The sequence below is a fragment of the Hypanus sabinus genome, chromosome 21, assembly GCF_030144855.1.
Source record: "Hypanus sabinus isolate sHypSab1 chromosome 21, sHypSab1.hap1, whole genome shotgun sequence".
In the NCBI taxonomy this organism is placed as follows: Eukaryota; Metazoa; Chordata; class Chondrichthyes; order Myliobatiformes; family Dasyatidae; genus Hypanus; species Hypanus sabinus.
The window spans coordinates 38,056,284-38,082,966 of record NC_082726.1 but is presented as its reverse complement, the minus strand read 5'-3'; the positions used below and the strand labels follow the sequence as shown (position 1 = coordinate 38,082,966).

General features: G+C 39.2%; 1 protein-coding gene across 1 annotated transcript in view; it reads left to right on the top strand.

Moving 5' to 3' along the window:
- The window catches only part of LOC132378976 (progestin and adipoQ receptor family member 3-like), a 157,587-nt gene extending 144,035 nt beyond the window's left edge, over positions 1-13,552 (top strand). Inside the window, exon 8 of the mRNA XM_059946380.1 lies at positions 13,303-13,552. The gene's annotated coding sequence lies outside the window, so the exon portion shown is untranslated. The remainder of the gene's footprint in view (positions 1-13,302) is intronic.
- The last annotated feature ends 13,131 nt before the right edge of the window (positions 13,553-26,683 follow it).

Below are 26,683 nucleotides of genomic sequence, written 5' to 3'. Positions count from 1 at the left end.
TTCCTGCTGCTATTACTTGTGTTCTATGTACTTTACATGACTTCTGAACACTACACAGAGATTAGCAATAATACACAAAAAAAGTTTTAAAAGGATTGAGCCAACCAGTAAAGGTGCAGTCTTAGAAACAGCAGTTAGAAAGGAGTAGAAAATTTGCATTCATATTATGCCTTTCGTGGTCTCAAAATAGAACATGGAACAGTACAGCACAACAACAGGCCTTCATCCACAATGTCTGGATCATGATGCCAAATTAAACTAAAGCTAATTGGCTACCCATGTCATTCACCTCCCCAGAACCCCACCCCCACTCTCCTTTATTATGGCACCTTGCTTTTGACAAAGATGAATCTTGGTGGCTTTCTTGTTCCAGCGATTCACTGCTTTGAATGAAATGCTATGTGTTGCTGGCCAGAAATGAGGAAGCTTTTAAGGGATGTGATTTCTTTGATGTTAGGTGAATCAGGGAAGCAATGTCTCTGTATCATATTTAATATATGCAAACAACAGAGTAACCAATGAGAGTTATTATTCTACTGTATTAATTAAACAAGTGCTGCCTTTATAAGAGAGGGATTTCTGATATATGCAGAAGAACTGGATAGGTCTACACTTACAATACCACTACAACCTGTATATGGTAGCTGTCAGATCTAAAAGATCTGTTCGATAGCAGTATACACTACAACAATCATGATTACAAAGAATATTCTGTACACCCCTTTCACTTGTCTCTCTTCTTTAATGGTTATATCTCATTCCAGACCCTGTGGGGTTATGTCATACATTTTTGATATTTGCTTAAATCCTTATACTTTCTAACTAATTTCCCTAATTTGTGCAACAGAAGAGTGGGATATTAACTGCATGTACTCCACTTGCTCTCATATTGTGACATGTATCCTATGAATGTTAAAATCATAGTGACTATGGCATTCAGTTTATAGAAACTGCCAGCTTAAGGGTCAAAACATGCTAGACTGGAGTAGGCAACCTTAAGCACAAATAATTTTCTAGCATACGTTATTCATTAATTTGAGGCAAAGCATAACTAGATGTATTTAAATGGATAATTCCCATATTTCAAGTTTTTTATGGCATTTATCTGGCCCACCATCTGCTCATTAATACGTGATCCAGTCCACAGAGGCAAAAAGGTTGCCAACCCATGTGCTAGACTCACAATATCCGGGATAAATCAGAACCATCTGTATTCTGTTCCACTTGACTCTACTTTGAGTGCTGCAAATGTGGCATGACTCCCAGCATTATATTGACAATCGTGATCTGATCATTACCAACCAGTCTAAGCGAAGGTTCACATTTATTTGAATCAAGATTTTTATCCCGAAGGTTAGAAAGACAAAGGTATTCTTTCACTTCAAACACGAGGAAATCTGCAGATGCTGGAAATTCAAGCAACAAGCACAAAATGCTGGTGGAATGCAGCAGGCCAGGCAGCATCTATAGTGAGAAGCACTATTGACGTTTCGGGCTGAGACCCTTCGTCAGGATGATCTAGGCCCAAAATGTCGACAGTGCTTCTCCCTATAGATGCTGCCCGGCCTGCTGCGTTCCACCAGCATTTTGTGTGTGTTGCATTCTTTCACTTCATCTTATTTTTAGGTTTTTAATGACTTCTTGAGTTTTAATGTTTTTAATCAGTTTTGAATTCATTTAGTTCTTTACAAAAAATGTAATTATTTTATGTCTCAGTATCAGAAATCTTTAAGAATTCTGTAGAAAAAGTACACACCAGCTTTGATCAGAGGTGAAACTTACTTCAATCTTGCTTTCTTAAAGGCTATTTGGGAACTTGAAGTTGGGGCTCATGCGGAGGGGAAATCCTCAGTGGTTTGGTCACAGAGACCTGTTTGTTGTTGAGGCCTACTTGCTGCTGATGCCTCACCACTCCAATGCCTGGTGTGTTGAATCAAATCATACAGCTGGGAAGTGAGAAAGTGAGTCAGAACTGTGGGCAACAAATAAGTATTGCCTATTGAAAAAAATATGTATTCAAGCCAATTATTGCATGTGAACTATGAAGGCAAAATTAGAGAACTTAAATATAAAATTAACATCTTGTTAGCAGGAATTAAGAACAGAAGCCTTTCATTCCTTTAGAGTACTGGATACTGTGAGGTAGACATAATTAATACACTTAATCAAACTTAAGAAGCAGAAAATTAAAATATTTGTAATCTAAGCTATTAAAAATTGTAGAGCAGAAAATGAGCATGCTAGGAAAGCCAATGCATCTGGCTTTCAACATCGAATGAAAACTAGAAAACAATATGTTATTATAACTCATTTACATGCTAAGCCCTCCTTGTGAACATCTGGGCACTTGCTGGAAGCTTATTAACCTTTGTATTTCTATCCTGATATGTTGCTTAATTTGCTGTTTATTTCCTGCATTATCTATTGCAGTTAAATTGTACACTTAACACAGTAAATGGCTCACAGAAATAAATTTCAAATGAAATTTAATAGCAAGCCACATAAAGGAAGTAGATATTTTTCTGTTTATCCATTTTATGTTAAACTGTCAAGAGAAACTGATATTCTTAGCAAAAAAATAAACCGCCAGAGGAACTCAGTAAGTTGAGCAGCATCTGTGAGTGGAAGGAATTGCCAATGTTTCATCCCAAGGTCCTGCAGGGACTCGACCATAACAGTGACAATTCTTTTGCCCCAAAGCTTCCGCCTGATCTGCTGAGTTCCTCCAGTAGTTTGTTCTTTTGCTCTTTATCCTTACATCTACCATATTCATACTTTACAATACTTTCAGACATTAGTACTCATATAACTAACCATATAGTAATCTGAGGATTGTAGAACTGAGTGAATTTTAATTTCTAATGAAGCCAGAGATGCTTCTATTTGTGTGCAGATATGAGCATTAACTATATCCAGCATTTGATAAAAATAATAGAGAGCAGCCTTTTTGAAATACTGTAGTTGTTCTTGCAGATATGTTTCGGGATAGGACGTTCCAGGATTTAGCCAGGTATATTTTCTAATCAAGGTGCAGTTCAGTTTTGGAAATGCAGCTGAACCAGCCCAGATGGGTAACTGGAATGTATTTTGTAGATGTCACTCAGTGGCAGTACTGGTGTTTCAGTGGTGGATGGACACATGCCCCTGCAGGACCTTGTCTTCATTAAGAATAGGAATTTTTCTTAAAGCCTCCTCATGACATTACATATGTCATGGAATTTGTTGTTTTGTGGCAGCAGTACAGAAACAATTCATAAAAATCGCTATAAGTTACAATAAGAAAAGATATAAAATATAAATAAAAAGTGAAAAAGAGGGCAAAATAGTGAGATGATGTTATGGATTCTTGGGATTGTTCAGAAATCTGATGGCACAGGGGAAGAAGTTGGTCCTAAAACTTCAGGTATGAATTATCAGGCTCCTGTACCTCCTCCTTAATGGCAGTAATGAAAGGAGGGCATGTCCTGGAATGGTGAGATTCCTTAAAGATGGATGTCACCTTCTTGAAGCACTGCCTATTGAAGATGTCCTTGATGGTGGGAAGGCTAGTGTCCATGATAGAGAGAACTGACTGAAACTACAACCTTCTGCAGATTCTTTGTCCTATGCTTTGAAGCCTCCATACCAGGTGATGATGTCACCAGTCAGAATACTTTCCATGGTACATCTGCAGAAACTTATTAGAGTTTTTGGTGACAAACCAAATTGCCTCAAACTCCTAATGAAGTATAGCTGCAGGTTTGCCTTTTGCATGATTGCATCAGTATATTGGGGCCAGGATAGATCATCTAATGTCAATTGTTCTGATGTCTTCTCCCTGAAGTCCATAATCAATTCCGTGGTCTTAATGGTATTGTTCTTGTTGAGACAGCACTCAACCAGTCAATCTATCTCACTTCCTCATCACCATCCAATAAACTGCCACTAATAGTTATGTCACCGGCAAATTTATAGATTGCATTTGAGCTGTGCCTAGCCACACAGTCATGAGCATAGAGAGAATAGAGCAGTGCACTGACCACACATCCATGAAGTGCAACTGTGTTGATTGTTAGTGAAGTGGTGATGTTTTTTTTTGATCCACACAGACTGTGATCTTCCAATGATGAAGTCAAGGATCCAGTTCCAGTGGGAAGTACAGAGGCTCAGGTTTTGAAGCTTGTTGATTAGTACTGAGGTGATGATGGTAGTGAATGGTGAGCTGTAATCAACAAAAGTAGCTGTTGCTGCTGTCTTGCTAGTCAAAGACCAAGTGGAGAGCCAGTAAGGTTACATTTACTATCGACCTGATGTGTGGTAGGGAAGTTGCAACAGATCCAGGTCCTTGCCCATTTTGGTCCTTACAGATGCCAATTTTTTTCCCTTATGGCCCTTTTTTCTGGCAAAGAAAAATCTCCAACCATGCCCTACTTCTTCATTGTCTCCAACAGGACATGGCTACAACCATCATGAGGAAACATTGGAGCTGGATTGGGCACATGATGAGAAAAGAGGCCAACTCCATCATCAAGACAGCACCAATGAACCCCTGAAGGGCAGAGGAAACACGGGAGACCAAAGACAATTTAGCACCACACTGTAGAGGCAGAAATGAAGAGCCTGAATAACACCTGGGGCACAATAGAGAAGATCACAGAGATGGAGAGCCTTCATCGCTGCCCTAAATGCCAGTAGTATTACAGGCAGTAACTAACTAACTAATCCTTTTGCTTTTAACATAACTGTAGAATCCATTAGGATTCTCCTTCACTCTGTCTGCTAGAGCAACCTCATGCTTTCTTTTAACCCTCATGATTTCTTTCTTAATTGTTCCCTTGCATTTCTTATACTTCCCAAGTACCTCATTTGTTCCCACCTGCCTATATCTGCCATGCTGTTCCTTTTTTTTTCCTTAACCAGGGCCTCAATATCTCTCAAATCAAGGTTCTCTAAACCTGTTATCCTTGCCTTTTATTCTGACAGGTACATACAAGCTTTGTACTCTCAGAATTTCATTTCTGAAGACCTCCCAGTTTCCAAGTACGGTGTTGTCAGAAAACAGCCATTTCGCTATCTGTTATGGGCCTCTGGTTCCCCTCCCCCTGAAACTTTAGATCAAACCAGCTCCCTGTGCAGTACTAGCAAACCTTCCTGCCAGAGTATTAGTCCCCCTCCAGTTTAGGTGCAGATAATCTTTTCTGTACAGGACCCACCTTCCCTGGAAGAGAGCCCAATGATCCAAAAATCTGAAGCCATCTCTCCTACCCCAACTCCTTAGCCATATATTAAACTCTATGATCTTCCTATTACTAGCATGTCTGGCACATGTCACAAGTAGCAGTCCAAGTAGCCCAGTCCATCATGGGTAAAGCCCTCCCCTCCATTGAGCACATCTACATGAAGAGTTGCTGCAGGAAAATATCACTGGGGCCCCCATCATCCAGGACATGATCTCTTCTTGCTGCTGCCAGCAGAAAGAAGGTACAGGGATTTCAGGACTCACACCACCAGGTTCATGAACAGTTATTACTCCTTAACTGTCAAGCACTTGAACCTCAGGGGCTGACTTCAGTTGTCTGATCATTGAAATGTTCCCACTGAACTGGACTCATTTTCAATGACTCTCCCATCTCATGTTCTCTATACTTATTGCTTATTTATTTGCTTTGTTTTTTACTTGCGCACTTGAAGAAAAGGCCGTTGGTATATGAGACCTCTTCAGCACAGGGTGACATCTTAGACCTCATCAATTAGATTTTACAGCTACTGGCCACAAATAAAGTTTCATTGAAACACTACAAACTGGCTGACTACCTCTCTGTTAAAGATGCTTACCAATTTCTCAATTTGTCTTCCACAGATAGTTTGTTTATTACATCAGCTAATTTAACAAATCCAGTTGCTTTAAAAAAGTCATGGTTTTAAGTGGGCATTTCCTTTTTTGTGCTTTGGAGAAAAGTGGAACAGAAAGGTCTATATGCTACTTTTCACTATATGATCATGTCCAGCTAATGTGATTACCTTGGTGAATGTTATCTCATTAGCTTTTTTGCAACAAATGAAACCAACTTAATTTTTATCAAGAAATGTGTTCCTTTAATTATTACAATGAGTCTGTCCATTAAATAAAATCTCAAAAGGATTTCACCATTCTCTGGATTTTCAGGAGGTCTGTTAATTTTGTACAAACACTCATGATCACAATCCAGGATGAATAAATCATTAACATTTTTATGCAAGAATATTTTGTACCTCTGCAATGAAAATCAACTCTGCTCACTATGCCTTGCTTCATAATTTGGAACTTTTAAGAAACTGACCATTGGCTGTATTGAAGGAATAGTATTTTGAAGATTGTCTTCAAAATTCTCACAGTAAGCTAATAATCCATAGCTCAAGACAAATGATCTGGAGCCATGAGTTTGAATCATACATCAGGAAGTGGGGAATTTAAGCTCAGTTAATTTCTTAAGTATGGAATTATTCTTTTGTATTGTTAGGAATACGCACTTTTATGTAATTCATATATGGTTAAAGAATAAAGATTCCAGAAAAGTCAGCATCACCTAGTCAGAAATTGAAATCCATTATTGATTTGGTTTTCCAATAGCAAACCATATTTTGACAAAACAAATATTCCATGTAAAATAATTTTTTAATGGAAGTATTTTATATTAAAAGCTTGAGAGACCAAAATAAAAAAATGACTTTTGACAATTTATGTTCAAGCTTTAATGCATGAGTTTTGCAACTTGTATGTTTTAACTACAAACTGTAAGAATGTGTCACCTTGCCTTTGACTTTGTTACTGTAAATACTGTGAACATTATACATTCAGAAAATGGAATATCTTGATGACCGAGAGCTGCCCAGTATCTAGGTTAAATTCTGTTGTTGCTGAGTATGACAGCTCAATACTCCTAAATACGAGGAATAAAAGTAATACATGACTGATATTCAATGTTGATTAGTTGGCAGCAGAAGCATGACCACATTTTACTCACATTGTGGGTTACAAGAGTATATGCTTGTTAAAATTTAGCAAGATTCTTTCCAATTTTTAACTCTAACTTAAGTACAATATTATTCAATACTTTGGAGAAATGATGAAAAATAGAATCTTTCATAACCAAAGGAATCTAATGTTCTGTACAGTCAATTGAGTACATTTTACAGCAACTGTTGTAATGTAGAAATGCAGTGGCTAATTTGTACACAGTGAGCTCCACAGCTTCTAAGGTGACAAATTCAACAATCTCTTGGTTAGGGAACCAGGGATAAGCATTTTGGATCACTTCCTATTGAATTTATTGCAGTACATTTGGAGAAACTTCAGGTATAATTGACATGGCAATGCATTGTTTAGCAAAAGTCTGATTGTGAAATAATTTGTTTGTCCTGCTGAGACTTCAATTATGAACCAACAGTTTTCTCCATTAAGTAATTGGGAACATATGTAATGGTAACCTCATCGTATCACTCATAATTAATGTAGCGATACTCATTTAAAATGAGAATTTTAAATTTTACAATAACTAAAACTAAAACTCTGTTCTCCCTTACACTTTGAAAAAATAGCTCTATGAACTGCAAACAGCTCCTCAGACTAATAAAAATAAAGGTGTGCTGATTTGTTTTAGGACAAATGCAAACAACCAACCAAAGTTAATGTGTCCTTGTAACCAAATCTAATATTTACACTGTTCTTTATCACTTTTAGCCAATAGTAAAACAGTATACCAATGCAAATTAAAAAAAAGGTGAATTTGCCTTATTTTTCTAGATTCAGTTAAAGCCTTTCCAAGTTCCATTGATAAACCTTTTGGATTCCTAAAACATCAGGTTCTGATTTTTCCAGTAAGTTATTTTCTTAATCTCAGCCTACACATAAACATGAAACAAACAAAGCTGGTGTTCTGAAATCTACTCCGGGGTCAAAGATGAATGATGATCGATCAATGATTATCTTCATGTGAATACTTCATATAGACACTAATGTGAAAGAAAATAAGCAAAACCTGTTTCTGTTCTTGCTCACATCTTTTTTATGGATGGAAACTTTTTTAAAAAAAGATGCACCTTTTTAAACTTCATAAAATGAAGCAAATTGTTTTAAGTATTTCTTGAGGCAAAAAAATAATTTGTAAAAGCAGAAATTTAAAGCAAAGCTTAGTAACATTTTGTATTTTGCATTCTTTGTATAATGCAGAAAGTCATTACAATAATAAGATAACTGAAAAGCAATTTAACCAATAATTAAACTGTGGTCAGTTTTTATATTCCAAAAAAAATGCTCATAGATTTTACTTACTCCTGGTGATATATACATTTAATTTCCTATATAACATCTTCATGGTTTCAGATAATCTCCAATATACTGAATGCAAGCTATAACTTAATTAAATTAACTACAAAGCAGTCTGTTATGTACTTCAACTGCAGCAATAATTCTCTATGTGAATTATTTATGTGATTAGGGCTCAGAGCAAAACAGATTCTATTTACAATTCTTGTTAGCATTCATTTTCAATCTATGGGTATATTTTAGAAACCAATTTACTGATAAGTATTTTTTTCAATTAGCTTAGGAGCATTAATTTGCGCTTTTACTGCAGTTACACACCATAAATTAGTTTCCAAGTCTTACAGGCAAGCTGGCAAATATTTATGAGTTCATGAGGAGTAGTTTTAAATCATGGTTAAGAATCCAGCAGGGTGCAAGAAACTGCCTTGAAGGTATAGCAATACCCAGCTACTACTTCCATAGGGTGGACAGAGATGGTTAACTCACTGCTAAGAGTTAAGGACTTACAATCAGAGCCGTCTTCTGGCACTCATCTAAATCTCTGCACAGCAAAGTTCCAAGTAATCAGGATAACCAAGGCCAAGTCTTTCCTTGTAAGCCTTGAAAAAATATTCGGTCTCCAATATCATAGTTTAATGCATAAAGACAGAAACTTTGGTCCAGAAATACAGGTTTCACTGTGTAGATTGCGCATGGCAGTAAACCCTCCTAGTGCATATTTCAGATGCCTTCATCATCTAAGTGAACATGTCAGCTTATTTGATGTGAACATGTAAGATTCCCATAAGATTCAAATAAACACATCAGACACTAAGAAAACTGACATTAAAATAAAGGCCATGATGGGTTCATTCAGGCTTTTTTTAAAGTTATCCTTGTAGCAAACTTTGTTCTTGTTAAACTGATAGGCTGCCTGTTCCCTGTCAAAACTGTACATTGACCTATACCTCTTACTTCTGTCCTCGCCCTCCTCTCATATATTTCCTTACAATGTCGGAGACTATCCAACCCATCAAGCCTATGTTGTTTCTCAGAGCAATCCCATCAGCACCATTCCCCATTTATTCCCCTGTAACCTCTTCAGACAATATTAAGATTAATGATGGTTGTGACAGATATATTCATTTGATTTAAATTGATTATACTTCTGACACACTGTCAGTGCATTTTTAACTACAGAATGGACTACATGCCAATAAACAATTCAAATAAACTAATATTTCAGTAAATTAGAATTCAAGAACTGAGTGTCTGCTTTTAAGGTCCAGCAGCATGTTATACTCAAGCTTCATTTCAATAAACATCCATGTATTTCTGATGGAGCTAAGTTTTTCTTCAATTAGTTGAACTTGAGGATTTTTTTGTTTGGTTTTCAACTATCTATACTGGGGAAAAAAAACTCCTTATTCATTAGAACATTATGGTGGGACCAAGATGCTGTGGAATGAATATTGAAAACAACCTAACTACTACCTGCAGGACTCAGTCTAGAAAACACAAAATACACTGCAGATGCTGTGGTCAAATCAAGACGTACAAAAAAGCTGGATGAACTCAGCAGGTCGGGCAGCATTCATTGACTGCTCGTTTCAACGGATGCTGCCCGACCTGCTGAGTTCATCCAGCTTTTTTGTAGGTGATGCACCATCAGTAACTCTCTAAGACATGAGGCGAGATATAGGCTTTTATTGGCTGGAAGAAAGAACAAGCAACAATTGACCTCCACACTGCATCCTGGAGACTGAGGGCAGGGCTCAGGCTCCAATCACCTTTATTCCGGGGTCAGTGGGAGGAGCCACAGGAGCAGACAGTGGGGGGGTGCGTGTCCAGACAGGTATATGTAGTTCACCACAGTAGGACTCAGTCTTGCAGCCCTTATTCTTTCAGCTTGATCATGAATAGGCCAATGCTTCCAGCCTTCTCTCACTCTCTTTCCTCAAGGGCACTTCAATGTTGGATTCAGGAACAGAGGAGAGGAAACTGGAAATATCCATGTACATATTTGATTTTCTGTTTGATATTTTCCTTGCTGTGTCCATAGAACATAGAAATTTACAGCACATTACCAGGCCCTTCAGTCCACAATGTTGTGTCGACCATGTAACCTACTCTAGAAACTGCTTAGAATTTCCCTAGTGCATAGCCCTCTATTTTTCTAAGCTCCATGTACCTATCTAAGAGGCTCTTAAAAGACACTATTGTATCCGCTTCCACACCACCACGGGCAGTGCATTCCATGCACTGTGTGAAAAACTTACCCCTGACATGCCTTCAGTACCTATTTCCAAGTATCCTAAAACTATACCCCCTCGTGTTAGCCATTTCAGCCCTGGGAAAAAGCCTCTGGCTATCCACATGATCAATGCCCCTCATCATTTTACACACCTCTATCAAATCACCTCTAATCATCTGATCATCCAGGGGAAAAGGCCAAGTACATTCAACTTATAAGGTATGCCCTACAATCTAGGCAACATCCTTGTAAATCTCCTCTGCACTCTCTCTATAGTATCCACATCCTTCCTGTAGTGAGGTGACTAGAACTGAACACAGTGCTCCAAGTGGAGACTAAGCAAGGTCTTATATAGCTGTAACATTACCTCACAGCTCTTGAACTCAATCCCACAGTTGATGAATGCCAACACACCATACACTTTCTTAACAACCCTGCCAACCTGTGCAGCAGCTTTATGTTCTATGGATATGGACCCCAAGATCTATCAGATCCTCCACACTGCCAAAAGTGTTATTATTATATTCTGCCTTCAAATTGGACCTACCAAAATGAACCACCTCTCCACTTACCTGGGTTGAAGTCCATCTGCCACTTCTCAGCCCAGTTCTGCATCCTACTGATATCCTGCTGTAACCTCTGACAACCCTCCAGACTGTCCACAACACCCCCGACCTTTGTGTCATCAGTAAACTTACTAACCTACCCTTCTACTTCTTCATCCTGGTCATTCATAAAAATCAGAAAGAGGAGGGGTCCCAGAACAGATCCCTGTGGAACACCACTGGTCACTGACCTCCATACAGAGTACAAAACATCTAAAACCACCCTTTGCTTTCTGTGGGCAAGCCGATTCTGGATCCACATAGCAAGGTCTTCTTGGATCCCATGCCTCCTTACTTTCTGAAGGAGCCTTGCATGGGGTACCTTATCAAATGTCTTACTGAAATATGTATACACTACATCCACTGCTCTACCATCATCAATGTGTTTTGTTACTTCCTCAAGGAAATTAATCAGGCTCATAAGGCATGAACTGCCCTTGACAAAGCTATGCTGACTATCCCTAATCAGATTATGTCTCTCCAAATGCTCATAAATCCTGCCTGTCAGGATCTTCTCCAACAACTTCCCCACCACTGAATCAAACTCACTGGTCTATAATTTCCTGGGTTATCTCTACTCCCTTTCTTGAACAAGAGAACAACATTTACAACCCTCCAATCCTCCAGTACTTCTCCCATCCCTATTGATGATGTAAAGATCATCATAAGTGGGTCAGCAATCTTCTCCCTCGCTTCCCACAGTAGCCTGGGGTATATCTCATCTGGCCCCGGTGACTTATCTAACTTAATGCTTTTCAAAAGCTCCAACACATCCTCTTAATGTCTATATGCTCAAGCAATTCAGTCCACTGTAAGTCATTCCCACAATTGCAAAGGTCTTTTTCTCTGGTGAATACTGAAGCAAAGTATTCATTCGTTACCTCCACTACCTCCTCACTCGATGCACACTTTTCCACTATCCAGTTCAGTACCCTTTGCTTCTTGATGATTTTTATCTCTGATAAATTGCTGGTATAAACAATATCTGAAGAAAAGTCATACAGCTTGTTTTTGTTTATTAAGCTAATGAGAATTCACTTTATATTTGCATGAATAGCAAAATTGAATTCAGTATAATGATGGTAACAGACATTTGGCCAATAATCCCAACTCCCATTGACATAAAGTCAAGTAAATTCAATATCTGCAGTACTTTTGAAATTCCACTTCAGATTTCATATTTATGAAATAAATAGAACATCTCGATAATAAGTTTGTAAAAATCATTAATAATCTTCAATTATAGCTAAAAGCACTTCATAGCTAAGATCAGTGCAAATATTCAGTATGTTTACAAATGAAATAGTCAGTGGCAATTCAGGTTGAATATCCATTATCCAAAATGTTTTGGGCTGGAAGTGTTTTGAATTGGGGACTTTTTTGGATTTTGGAATAATGAGAGAACCGACTCTCAATTTATGTGCTACTGGTAAGCAGTCTTTGTCTTACACTTGTACATCACACATATATACTGATGAGGACATTCACCATTTTAGATTTTCACCTGCAGTGATCTTGGCAAACTCATCAATTAATTTCTCAGCTGCTTTGCGATCTGCAGACGCTTTAGAAATTTAATGCATTGCTTTTTCTTAAATTTCTGCATCCAACCAGCTGAATATTCACAATTACCTTCAATTTTCAGCTTTTCGTGATAGATCTTTGCTTGTTTCATGATCAGCATACTGTTAATTGGCTAATGTTCACTCCAATGCTGATGAATCCATTCTTTCAATACACAATTGAGATCTTCAGTTTTTGCTTTATTTGTTTTTATTTTCATTTTCTAATTTGCATCAACCTGTTCATTACATATATGAAGTCACCTCTTAAAACTGTCTGTGGTGCGCAGAGACCTGTCCATTGCCTGGGAACCTTCCCAGCACTTTACGGAGTTTTCCATTTGTGATATCATATCAGCACTCAAAAAATATTTTGGATTTTTGATTTTCAGATAAGGGATACTCAACCTTTAATACATTTTATACTACCCTTTAATTAAAATAAATTAAAATACTTTTTAATGTCATACAATTCAAAGGAAAATACACTTGATACTTTCCTAATCATTACTTTAAAGATATATGGTAGACTGAATAAAATGCTATAAATATTGCAGTTAGAATTTGATCAGAATTGTCTGATGTTAATTGATTGATACTCAATTTATTATTTCTTAGAGTAACATACACCAGATGCTGGAGGAACTCGGTAAACCAGGCCGGATCTATTGAAGGGGAGTAAAGAACCAAAATCCTTTATCAGGCATTTCCAGCATCTACAGAATCTTGTGTGTTTTATCAAGATTTGTAATATCATTAGTGGGTCTCTAGAGGGCGCGGTCTGATCACTAAATCTTGCGTGAAACTTTGTCAATCATGACTGCTGCATTCAAGATGAAACAGAATAAACACTGATGGTCTCTTTTAATCTTCTGATTTAAAAGTTAGACTGCTTATATACTAGCAAAACAAAAGTAAAATCTGAAATAAGCAAAAATCATCAAGGTTGGTCAACATATATGGGAGAAATGTCTCCTCTCTCAAAATGCCCTCCTCAGATTTTAGAATCGGAATCAGGTTTAATATCACAGGCATACTATACTGTGCAGAAGTCTTAGGCACATACTGTATTTATAGCTAGGGTGCCTAAGGGTTTTGCACAGTATTGTAGTAATTTTATGTATTGCACTGTACTGTTGCAGCAAAAAATACAAGTTTCATGACATATGTGAGTGATGATAAATCTGGTTCTGACATGGGTCTCTGTTGTTGACTGAAAGTGGCAAGGGGGCCAGGAGAAGAGAATCATGGCTGGGAAAATGGGAAGGGAGAGGGGAGGGAGTGGCAAGCACCAGAGAGGTATTCTGTAAAGATAAATAAGCCAATTGTTTGGAATCAAATGACCCTGTCTGGTCCAACACTCCTCCTACAGCACTTTTGCTTCACTATGTCCTACATCCTTTGCTCCCACCAGATTTACAAACCCACTCCCACTCCATGTTGACAAGTACAGTATTGTGGAAAAAGTCTTATAAGTCACATAATTTGTTGTTTTATGGCTGCAGTGCATTACAATTCATAATAATAAAATCTATAAGTTACAATCAGATGTATAAAAAATAAATTAAATAAGTAATGCCTTCAGGCTCCTATAGCTCTTCCTTGATGGTAGCAATACGAGGAGGGCATGTCCTGCGTGATGGTCGTCCTAAATACTGGATGCCTCCTTTTGAGGCATTGCCTTTTGAAGGTGACCTGGATGCTGGGGAGGCTAGTGCCCATGATGAACTTGGCTGAGTTTACAATTTTTCCAACTTCTTCCAATCCTGTGCAGTGGTCTTGCCACACCAGACGATGATTAAGGTGTCCAATCCCTTAATAATCTTATATGTTTCAATCAGATCCCCTCTCATCCTTCTAAATTCCAGTGTATGCAAGCCCAGTTGCTCCAATCTTTCAACATATGACAGTCCCGCCATTCCGGGAATTAACCCTGTGAACCTACACTGCACTCCCTCAATAGCAAGAATGTCCTTCCTCAAATTTGGAGACCAAAACTGCACACAATACTCCAGGTGGGGTCTCACCAGGGCCCTGTACAGCTGCAGAAAGACCTATACTCAATTCCTCTTGTTATAAAGGCCAGCATGCCATTAGCTTTCTTCACTGCTTGCTGTACCTGCATGCTTGCTTTCATTGACTGACGTACAAGAACACCTAGATCTCGTTGTACTTCCCCTTTTCCTAACTTGACTCCATTTAGATAGTAATCTGCCTTCCTGTTCTTGCCACCAAAGTGGATAACCTCACATTTATCCACATTAAACTGTATCTGCCATATGTTTGCCCACTCACTCAACCTGTCCAAGTCACCCTGCATTCTCATAACATCCTCCTGACATTTCAGAGCCCTACCAGGTTTACCATCAGAGCCTGATGCCTTGAAAGATGTTCTAATATCTGCCCCTGAGACAGACAATATTCCTGGCAGAGTGCTTAGAAGATGTGCAGACCAGCTAGCAGAAATTCTCACTAACATCTTCAATATCTCTCTGAGCATGCTGTTCACTCTGCTGACCCATGACTGTGCTGCAACACACAGCTCAAACCACATAATCAAGTTCGCCGATGACACGACCGTGGTGGGTCTCATCAGCAAGAACAATGAGTCAGCTTACAGAGAGGAGGTGCAGTGGCTAACGGACTGGTGCAGAGCCAACAACCTGTCTCTGAATGTGAACAAAAGAGATGGCTGTTGACTTCAGGAGGGCACGTAACAACCACTCTCTGATGAACATCAACGGCTTCTCGATAGAGGTTGTTAAAAGCACCAAGTTTCTTGGTGTTCACCTGGCGGAGAATCTCACCTGGTCCCTCAACACCAGCTCCATAGCAAAGAAAGCCCAGCAGTGTCCCTACTGTCTGTGAAGGCTGAGGAAAGTCCATCTCCCAACCCCATCCTCATCACATTCTACAGAGGTTGTATTGAGAGCATCCTGAGCAACTGCATCACTGCCTGGTTCGGAAATTGCACCATCTTGGATCGCAAGACCCTGCAGCGGATAGGGTCAGCTGAGAAGATCATCAGGGTCTCTCTTCCCGCCATTACAGACATTTTCACTACACACTGCATCCGCAAAGTAAACAGCGTTATGAAGGACCCCATGCACCCCTCATATAAATTCTTCTCCCTCCTGCCATCTGGGAAAAGGCACCAAAGCATTCTGCTCTCACGACCAGACTATTTAACTGTTTCTTCCCCCAAGCTATCAGACTCCTCAATACCCAGAGTCTGGACTGACACCAACTTACTGCCCTCTACTGTGCCTATTGTCTTGCTTATTATTGATTGTAATGTCTGCACTGTTTTGTGCACTTTATGCAGTCCTGGGTAGGTCTATAGTCCAGTGTAGTTTTTTCCTGTGTTGTTTTTACATAGCTCAGTGTAGTTTTTGTATTGTTTCATGTAGCACCATGGTCCTGAAAAACATTGTCTCATTTTTACTGTGTACTGTACCAGCAGTTATGGTCGTAATGACAATAAAAAGTGACTTGACTTGAGTTCACAGGATCACCAGATGCTGCAGGAATTTGCACAGGTGTAGTTTTATTTTTCCTTTCAAAGCGTGCATAGAAAGCATTGAGCTCATCTGGGAGTGAAGCATCTCAGCCAGGTTTCACTTTGTACAAAGCAATGGCCGGCAAACCCTGTTAGAGCGGCCAGTGTGCATCTGATTCCACCTCTGACTTTAGAGTTACAGTTATAGTAGAGTACAGCACAAAACAAGACCCTTTGGCCCATCTAGTCTGTGCTGAACCATTTAAGCTGCCTGCTGTCATCAATCTGCATTGGGACCATAGCACTCCACACCCCTGCCATCCCTGTACCCATCCAAACTTCTCTAAAACTCTGAAATTCAGCTTGCATGCATCATTTGTGCTGGTAGCTCGTTCCATACTCCCTTGATCCTCTGAGAGAAGTTGTTTCCCCTCATGTATCCCTTTAAACTTTTCACCCTTAACTCATCAACTCTAGTTGTAGTCCCTCCCAACCTTAGTGGAAAAAGCCTGCTTGCATTTACACTATCTATACCCCTCATAATTTTGTATACCTCGATCAAATCTCCTCTCAATTTTCTGCATTCAAAGGAATTATGTCCTAACCTATTTAATCTTTCCTCAACCCAGATCCTCCAATCTCAACAAAATCCTCGCAAATATTCTCTGTACTCTTTTACATCTTCCCTGTTGGAAGTGAACAAAACTGCACATAATACTCCAAATTAGGCTCAATACCATCTTACACAACTTCAACATAACATGCCATCTCCTGTACTCAATATATTGATTTATGAAGGCGAATGTGTCAAAAGCTTTCTTTATGACCTTACCTATCTGTGATACAACTTTCTATGAATTATGGGCCTGTATTCCCAGATCCCTTTGTTCCGCCACACTCCTCAGTGCCCTACAGTTCACGGTGTAAGACCTACCCTGGTTGATCCTAATGAAGTGCAAAACCTGACACTTGTCTGAATTAAATTCCATCAGCCATTTTTCAGCTATTTTTTCCAGCTGATCCAGATCCTTCCCTTCCTTGCTGTCCATTACACCTTTGATCTTGGTGTCACCTGCAAATTTATTGATCCAGTTAACTACATTATCATCTTGATAATTGATATAGATGACAAACAACATCTAGTCTGACATCTATTATCCAAACTGTAACAGCACATGACTGAAGCTCAGTAACCAGTGTCCATTCTTCTTCTTTCTTTTTTTAAAACTCCGAGTGGAATCATCGGGCTGCCGTCATGACGGTATTTTTTTTAACAGGCATTCTTGTTTTTATGAGACTGAGTTGCTAGCTCGACACTCAAACTAGCATGGATGGAAAGCACACAAGGGAGCTGGCTGGATTCGAACTCAGGAGCCTTCGCTCCGAAGTCCGGCACTGATGCCAGCGAGCCCATCCAGTTGGCATCATTTATTCTTAAACAACCATAATTTTAATACTATTCCACTTTTAATTCTATTTGTCTTCAGAAATAGTTCTGATATGGAATAGCTATACAAGCTGATGCCTGGATTGCATTGACCCAATGTTTTTCTCACCCTCAAAATAGCCTTCTATTGGTTCTGGATCATTGGTCTTGATCGCAGATTTAGTCCTCAGTAAAATACGAATCTCCTGTCTCACCCACAGTTTTTGGTTAGGGTATGTCTGGTATATTCTTGAAGACACGTACTGTATGTCCACACAGGTCTTGATGAAGACAGTGATAACTGTAGCATATTCACTCAGACTCAAAGGTGAGTCCCTGAATATTGTCCAGTCCACCAAGTCAAAGTTGTCCTGAAAGCACTCCTCTGCCTCCTTTGATCTTACCTTCTCTGTATCTTTAAGTTTCTTTGCTTCTGTTATTTCTTTCTGTAACTATCCTCATTAATTCACCTATCATGTTATTTCATTAACAATTCATCCCCATCACTCAGGACATGCCATCTTCTCATAGCTATCATCAAGGAGGCAGAACTGGAGCCTGAAGACATTTCAGGAACAGCTTCTTCCGCTTCATCACCAGATGTCTGAATGGGCAATGAACCCATAAACAGCACCTCAGTATTTAATTTAACTTTCTCTTCTTTATTTATACTTATTGTAATTTATAGTTTTTATTATTATGCATTGCAATGTACTGTTGCTGCAAAACAACAAATTTTATGACATACAGTATGGCAGTGATATTAAATCCAACTCTGACAAGCTTTGTCCTTTATATTCACCACCAAACCTGGATACTGTAGAACTTAAAACTTCGTATTTTATGCAGTTCCAATGAAAGGTCTTATAACCAAAACTTAACTCCATTTCTCTTTCTATTGATGATGCCTGACCTGATGAAACTTACCAGCATTGTCTAAGAGGAGAGTAACAAAACTACTTTTTCATATCTAGAGATATTGTGTGAACTGGAGTGTTTTCCAGCATTTTCTGTTTTTATTTGCATTTGCAAAACATAATGTTTTGCCTTTAATCATATAAATAACTCTCAGCTGAATAATCAACAGGATAATTATTTGACCATTATTCATAATTTAATTTGCTTTGTTCCCTCTATTTATCATCATATCCCCATATGGAGAGGACATCAGTAAGTATGAAAATGAGAAGGGACAAATTGGGAGAAATAAGCGAGGACCTTATTAAACATTATAAATGAAAGGCCAAAGTTAAGTGGAGAATTAAGGAAAATGTTAAGGATTGAGCGTGATGGAAGATCAGCAGGTTCTAAGAACAATATTCATTGGCATCTGCAATTATGATGGGTAGGTGATACAACTGTAGGGAGAATCTCATTAACTGATTCTTGTTCTTTTCTCCCATTTATCATTGACCTCCCCGGTTTCTCACTTATGTTTTATACTGATTCTCTTTCTTGTTTCCCTTCCTCAATAATGTATATTCCCTTATTTTATAGCAACTTCCTCCAATTCTTAATAGTTTCCTTTACTTATCTTACTTTTACTATTTGCTTTTGCTATTAAGAGGTAGTTACCCTAATTCATTTTCTGGTGTTACCCCAATTTTCCCCATTCACCCTGCATAAGCTCAGTTTATTGTTGCCTTGTTTAAATTCACATATTTGTTGGTATCACTGTAATTTCCACATTTTTTGTGACCATGAGTAATTTTCCTATTAAACAGTGTCTTTCCCAAATTTCCTCATTTACTATTTTTCATTATTTCTTGGTGTCAATTCCTAAATCCTTCAGTTATTGTTACTCTCCCATTTGCTGATGCCTATTGACTTACTATGTTGTCATCACTTAAGTTTCCCAAAACTTTGCTAAACTCAGTATAATGCTATTTTGTAATCTCTAACAATCCTTCAGAGATCTCCAACCCTTCCTCGCTCATCATCTGTTCCTTTAGGGCTCTTCACAGCATAATTTCACTCAACATTACAACAAATCTTTTCATCACTTTTTCCATTCAATAAGAAATCAATCCAACCTCATCACATTAGCTTCAACAACATTGCCTTGCACCCTCTGAAATCTCATTTACCATGTGCCACCTACACCACTTCCTATTTTTCAAAGCAACATTTCTCCTGCTCCTCCTCAATTACTTTCAAACAAAATTCTAGTAGCCAAACCACCCAATCAATAATAAATATACCCATGAATTTTCACATGCTGCATTACTTTGGGTACTATGCAAATCCAAAATAATATCAGATACTCCAACAGTTATTGTGTAACTTAACCTGATAATTGTGGATCATCAGCCTAATATCTCTGAGGCAACTTAGTGCAACTTAGGCAACTCTCTTATCAGTTTTACAAAGGTTCAAAGGTTAATTTTATTATCGAAGAATGTATGCAGAGTACAGCACCGACATTTGCCTTCTCCAGATAGCTATAAAATACAGAAAACCATAGAAGCAGTTGAAGGAAAGATAGCAATCCCCCTTGCCCTCTAGTTGTAATCCCTCACATGAAAAGAAAAAGAAACCCAAACCCTCCCTTGCACATAAACTAATAGACCACCCATATGCAGAAACAACAGCAAGAATATCAAACTCAAACTCCCAACCCACCAATCGGCAACAAGAAAAAATGGGTAAGAACATGGAAAAAAAACATAGAATTGGAAGAGGTCAATATGAACTACAGTCTAATCCATAAATCTCAGAATTTCAATAACATCTCCAAGGGCAGTGACTCAAAACAGCTGCCCCTTTGAGGACAGTGATTCAAACAATGGACACCTCCAAGGGCAGCGACTTGAAACCAGTGGCTCCTCCAAGGCAGCAACACGAACCAGCGGCCTCTCCGAGGACGGCTCTCTCTCCTAAGCATTTGCCTCAATGAGTCATTCTTCCTCGATACTCTAATTGGTGAGAAATGTATTTAATCATGACCCGTTGTCTCATCTCTGAGTTTCTCCTTGTGATAGCTCGTGCTTGCATTTCTCTCTTCGAGTTTTCCTAGGGACAACAGAACTCTAGCTCACTCAGTCGAACTACAGACTGTAAGGCACAGGCTCCAACAGTTTCAAAAACAAAATTAAGGTAGAAAGAATATGTAGGAGATGTAGAAAAACTGAAATGATTGACTAACTGAAAGATGTCACCCAAGGAATCATTGTTCACTGGCATCATCTTGACCAGAAGTTCAAAAGAGACCACTTGAAAGTCCAGCAACTCATCAAGTTCCATGTGGGTGCATATACTCCACACTATAACTTCAGGGGAGAGTTAGATCAAATATCCTGAAAATCAGAATTAAACCAGTTCTCATCGGTTTCCTCAAGAGCAACTTTGGCCAAAATTGACCCAGTGACCTTCAGGTCTGTGTTTAACCTCAATGGCATCATACAGCATACATTACTTACATGGAACTTCAGTCCATGCTAAATCAGTCAACCTATTACTACTCTGCAAGTTATGTCATGTGACATCACAATTTAAAACATGGCAAATTGGATAGAAATAGCTTTCATTAGTTGCTAAGGCATACTACGTGAAAACTCCTGGGGAATAGGGAATGTTCATTTGAAGCTACTGAAATCTTTAGAAACTAGAGTTTGAAATCTTTGTTAATACAACTTATTAAATTCATCAGTATCCAGAGAGGTCAAAATGATGTGTTTATAGAATCGTTTGTAAATTGACACACACTTGATACAAAGGGGCAGTTCACCCAACCGAGTCATCTAGAACTAGGATTCACAGTTTCAAAATCAGAAAGGGCCAATTAGGAATGAAATTTCTTCATTAGGTGGTGATGTTTTAGAATTCTCCTACTACAGAGAGCTGCAGAGTTCTCATTAATTGGATTGATAGGATTAGTAGATTTCATGATATTAAATAAATCAGAGGATATAGGGATAGAAGGAAATAGTTTTGAGGCAGAAGATCTTATTCCATGGTGAAGCATACTTGAGAGCCAAATGGCCTACTTTTGTTTCAATGTTTTATGACCTTATACTCTACATATAAAATTCTCACAGGGCCTGATTGAATGGATGCATGTAGATTGCTGAGACGCAGTATAAAAGTAAGAGAATGGGTCAGGAATTTTAAGTAATGAGACAGCAAAAGTGGGAATTACTGTAAGTGTTTATTGCAGCACGACACAAGCTGAGAATTTAATGTCAGTGACAAGATAGAGAGGTGGCCAAGATTTTAATACAGGGAGAGAATGACAGAGCTAGCTGAGAGTTTAAAGAGACAGATTGGGGAAGAGGCAAGAAAGTTTAAATCAACCAGAGACACAGAATGGATTAAAGCAGCAAGCCACTCAGAATACATGTAGAACATTTATTAACAGTGGAAAAGTAAGAGTACAAGCAGCAAGAGCCAAAACTCAGCAGGTCAGAGTTTAAAGCAATGATAGAAAAGGTTTTAATGGATATAATGCAATATTCCCACTCAAAGACTGTTCAGCAAAATGATAAAGGTGCAGGAAAAAGTATTTGAGACAGCTTCCTGAAACAATGTTTTGTTGATGAAAAGGAGTGTTTTGTTTTATATCTGTCATATAAATTTTAATGGAATTAATTAGTAATCTCATAATAAAGGATGGTCTGAAGAAGAACAATTAAAATATAATGGAATCTCATCTCCAGCCTGATAATAACAAACTGTACAAAACGAGACCAATGAAAACGCTAAAATTTGGTACTTGATTGAAAGGGAAGGTTTACTAAGCTATGGAAGCCTGTTAACTAAGAGAATTTTGCACACCAGAAATGGTGAACCAAAAATAGATAAAGAGGGAGAAAATGGAACATGGGAGCAAGCAGGCAACAAGTGTAAAAATTTAATAAAAGAGTCTCCAATGACTGCAAAAGGGAAATGAGTGGCAAAAAGAACAAAATGGCAGACAATAAAGAAATGGCAGAGGATTTAATCAAATATTCTCACCTGTTTACAAAGCAGAAGGCATGAAGAGCTTATCAACATGATAGGGAAATAAGGTGGTGAATTTTAAAAACTGCAACAGAAAGTATTCAACATTAACTAACATGAGTTAAGGACAAAAACACTGTGGATGTATTCTTGGTAATTTTACAAACTTCTCTAGGTTATGGATACTGTGGACTGGGCAATGGCAAAAGTGATACTCACAAAATGCTGGTGGAACGCAGCTGGCCAGGCAGCATCTATTGGAAGAAGTACAGTCGACATTTCGGGCCGAGACCCTTCGTCAGGACTAACTGAAAGAAAAGATAGTAAGAGATTTGAAAGGAGGAGGGGAAGGGGGAAATCCAAAATTGATAGGAGAAGACAGGAGGGGGAGGGATAAAGCTAAGAGCTGGAAAGTTGATTGGCAAAAGGGATACACGGCTGGAGAGATGAAAGGATCATGGGACGGGAGGCCTAGGGAGAAAAAAAGGGGGAGGAGAGCACCAGAGGGAGATGGAGAACAGGCAAGGAGTGATTGTGAGAGGGGCAGAGAGAGAAAAAAGGGGGGGGGAGGATAATAAATAAGGGATGGGGGTAAGAAGGCGAGGAGGGGCATTACCGGAAGTTAGAGAAATCAATGTTCATGCCATCAGGTTGGAGGCTACCCAGACGGAATATCAGGTATTGTTCCTTCAACCTGAGTGTAGCTTAATTTTGACATATCAGAATGGGAAAGGGATGTGGAATTAAAATATGTGGCCACTGGAAGATCCTGCTTTCTCTGGCAGACAGAGTGTAGGTGTACAGCGAAACGGTCTCCCAGTCTGCATCGGATATCACCAATATATAAAAGGCCACACCAGGAGCACCAGACGCAGTATATCACACCAGCCGATTCACAGGTGAAGTGTCACCTCACCTGGAAGGACTGTCTGGGGCCCTGAATGGTGGTGACGGAGGAAGTGTAAGGGCAGGTGTAGTACTTGTTCCACTTACAAGGATAAGTGTCAGGAGGGAGATTGGTGGGAAGGGATGGGAGGGGGATGAATGGACAAGGGAGTGGCTTAGGGAGCGATCCCTGTGGAAAGCAGAACGGGGGGGGGGGGAGTGAAAAATGTGCTTGGTAGTACTTACCCTTGTAAGCTGAACAAGTGCTACACCATATACACCACCCTGATATTCATTTTCTTGCAGTAAATACAAAGAAACACAATAGGATCATTGCAAAACCATATACAACAATGACAGACAAATGACCAATTTGCAAAAGACAGCAAGCTGCTAATACAAAAAAAGAAAAATATAATATTAAATAAATAAGTAATGAATATTGAGAACTTGAGTTGTAGAGTCCTTGAAATCAAATTCAGCTCTCACCTGTGGTTCCATGTAGCTGTCTGCATGTGACAGCGGCCAAATCACGGCCACTTTGAAAGGTAGTTTAGCCTGCCTATCAAAGCCAGTGAGCCTTATATCCAAATAAGACAGGAATAATTTGCCTACTGAGGCAACAGGTACACAGATGCCATCTCAGTGGCTCTTCACACAACTCTAGAACATCTGGACATCAAAGATGCATACATTAGAATGCTCTTTATCAATGACAGCTCAGCATCATCCCCTCAAAACTAATCAGTAAACTTCAAGATCTTGGCTTCAATCGCCCCTTGTGCAATTGGATCCTGGATTTCCTCACTTGCAGTCCCCAATCAGTTCGGATTGGCAAAAACATCACTTCCACAGTTTCCATCAGCACAGATGCACAAGGGCTGTTCAGCCCTCTGCTCTACTTGCTGTACACCTATGTCTGTATAACTAAGTACAGTTCCAACACTGTATTCAAGTTTGCTGATAACAATACTGTTTTGGGCAGGGTCAAAGGTGGGGATGAATCAGCATATATGGGGAGAATGAAAATATGGCTGAGTGACATCAAAACAAGAACCTCTCACTCAATGTCAGCAAGACCAGGAAGCTAATTGTAGACTCCAGGAGAGTGAAGCCAGAGGTTTATGAGCTAGTCATCTTCAGAGGATCATAGGTGGAGTGGATCAGCAACTTTAAATTCCTGGGTTTCACTATCTCAGAGGACCTGTCCTGGACCTATCATACAACTGAAGTTGCAAAGAAAGCATGACAACATGTTCTGCTTCCTTAAAAGGCTGAGATTCCACAAGACATTAAAAACCTTGACAAACTTCTATAGGTGTGTAGTCAAAAGTGTATTGACTGGCTACATTATGGCCTCTTATGGGAACACCAACACCCTTGAAGGAAAGTCCTACAAAAGGTAGTAGATTTGGCCTGGTACATGATGAGTAAGTCCCTCATAACCATTGAGCATGTCTACATGAAATGCTGTAATAGGAAAGCAGCATCTGTCATCAAAAAATGCTCACCACCCAGGCCATACTCTTTTCTCGCTGCTGCCATCAGGCAGAAGATGCAAGAGCTTCAGGACTCACTGTACCGGGTTCAAGAACAGTTATTACCCCTGAACCATCAGGCTCCTGAACAAAAGGATAATTACACTCATCTATTGAGATGTCCCCACAGCCAGTGATCTCACTTACTTTAATGACTCTTTATTTTTTATTTCATGCTCTTGTTGTTTATTGCTATCTATTTATAGTTGCACTTGTATAGTTTGTTTTCTATGCTCTTGCTCTTTCATTGATTCTGTTTACAATTACTATTCTATGGGTTTGCTGAGAATGCCTACAGGAAAAAAGAATCTTAGGATTGCATGTGGTAATAAGTATGTACTCTGATAATAAATTTTGCATTGATCTTTGAACATGCCTGTGCTGGCATGTCAACTCCAGTGAACTGGGCAGCTGAGAGCAATAGTGAATCCAATAGGCAGTTCTGCAATAATTCACGGAGAGAGAATGGCATGACAGGGCACAGAAGACATCATAGTCATCCAGCACAACCCCAGTTGTGATGACTACTCATACCACTGGACCCAGACTTCCAAGATCAAGAGAGTGGAACTGCCACAATGCAATGCTTTTCCACTTCAAAAATGCTCCCGTGCAGGTTTCTCTGTCTTCATTCGATACAATATCAACTAACATTGAGCACTACAGCACAGAAACAGACCCTTTGACTATCTGGTCCATACCAGCCAAGTTTTCTGCTTAGTCCCATCTACCTGCACCTGGACCATAACCTTCCATACCTCTCTCATGCATGTACTGTGCCGATTCAACTTCTCTTAAATGTTAGAATTGAACCCGCATCTACTGGTAGCTCATTCCACACTCACACCACCCTCAAAGTGAAGAAGATCCCCCTCAGATTTCCCTTAAATACTTCACCTTTCACCCTAAACATTTGACCTCTAGTTTTAGTCTCACCCAACCTGAGGAGAAAAGCCTGCATGCGTTCACCCCATCTATAACTTCCATAATTTTGTATACCTCTGTAAGATCTCCTGCACTCCCCAGAATAAAGTCCTAACCTATTCCTTAACTCAAGCCTTCAAATCTCGGCAACATCCACATAAATTTTCTTTGCACTCTTTCAAGCTTATTGATATATTTTCTGTAGGTAGGTAACCAAACTGTGCATAAGACTCTAAATTTGGCCTTGCCAGTGTCTTATAAACTTAAATATAGCATCCCAACTCCTGCACTCAATGTTCTGATTTAGGAAGGTCAATGTGCCAAAGCTCACTTTACAACCCTATTAAGATCGTAGCTCCGTTGTGCCACATTCAAGGAATTATGGATATGTATTCTCAGTTCTAATCCTACCACATACCTCAGTACCCTACCATTCACTCTATAAGTCTTATCCTGGTTTGTCCTCCCAAATTGGAACACCTCACACTTATCAGCATTAAATTCCATTTACCATTTTCAACACATTTCCCCAGCTGGTCCAGATCACCGCAAGCTCTGATAACCTTCCTCACTGTTTACTGAGCCCCCAGTCTTGATGTCATTCGCAGATTTGCTGATACAGTTTACGACATTATCATCTAACTCATTAATATAGACGATAAACAACGACAGATTCGGCAGTAGCATCACGGCTTTTGGAAGCCGAGGTGAACTCTTGGACGTCGCGGTCTCTTGCGTCGGACGCCAATGTTCACGTCTCGCTATACCTGTCTTTTCATTGGCGTACGG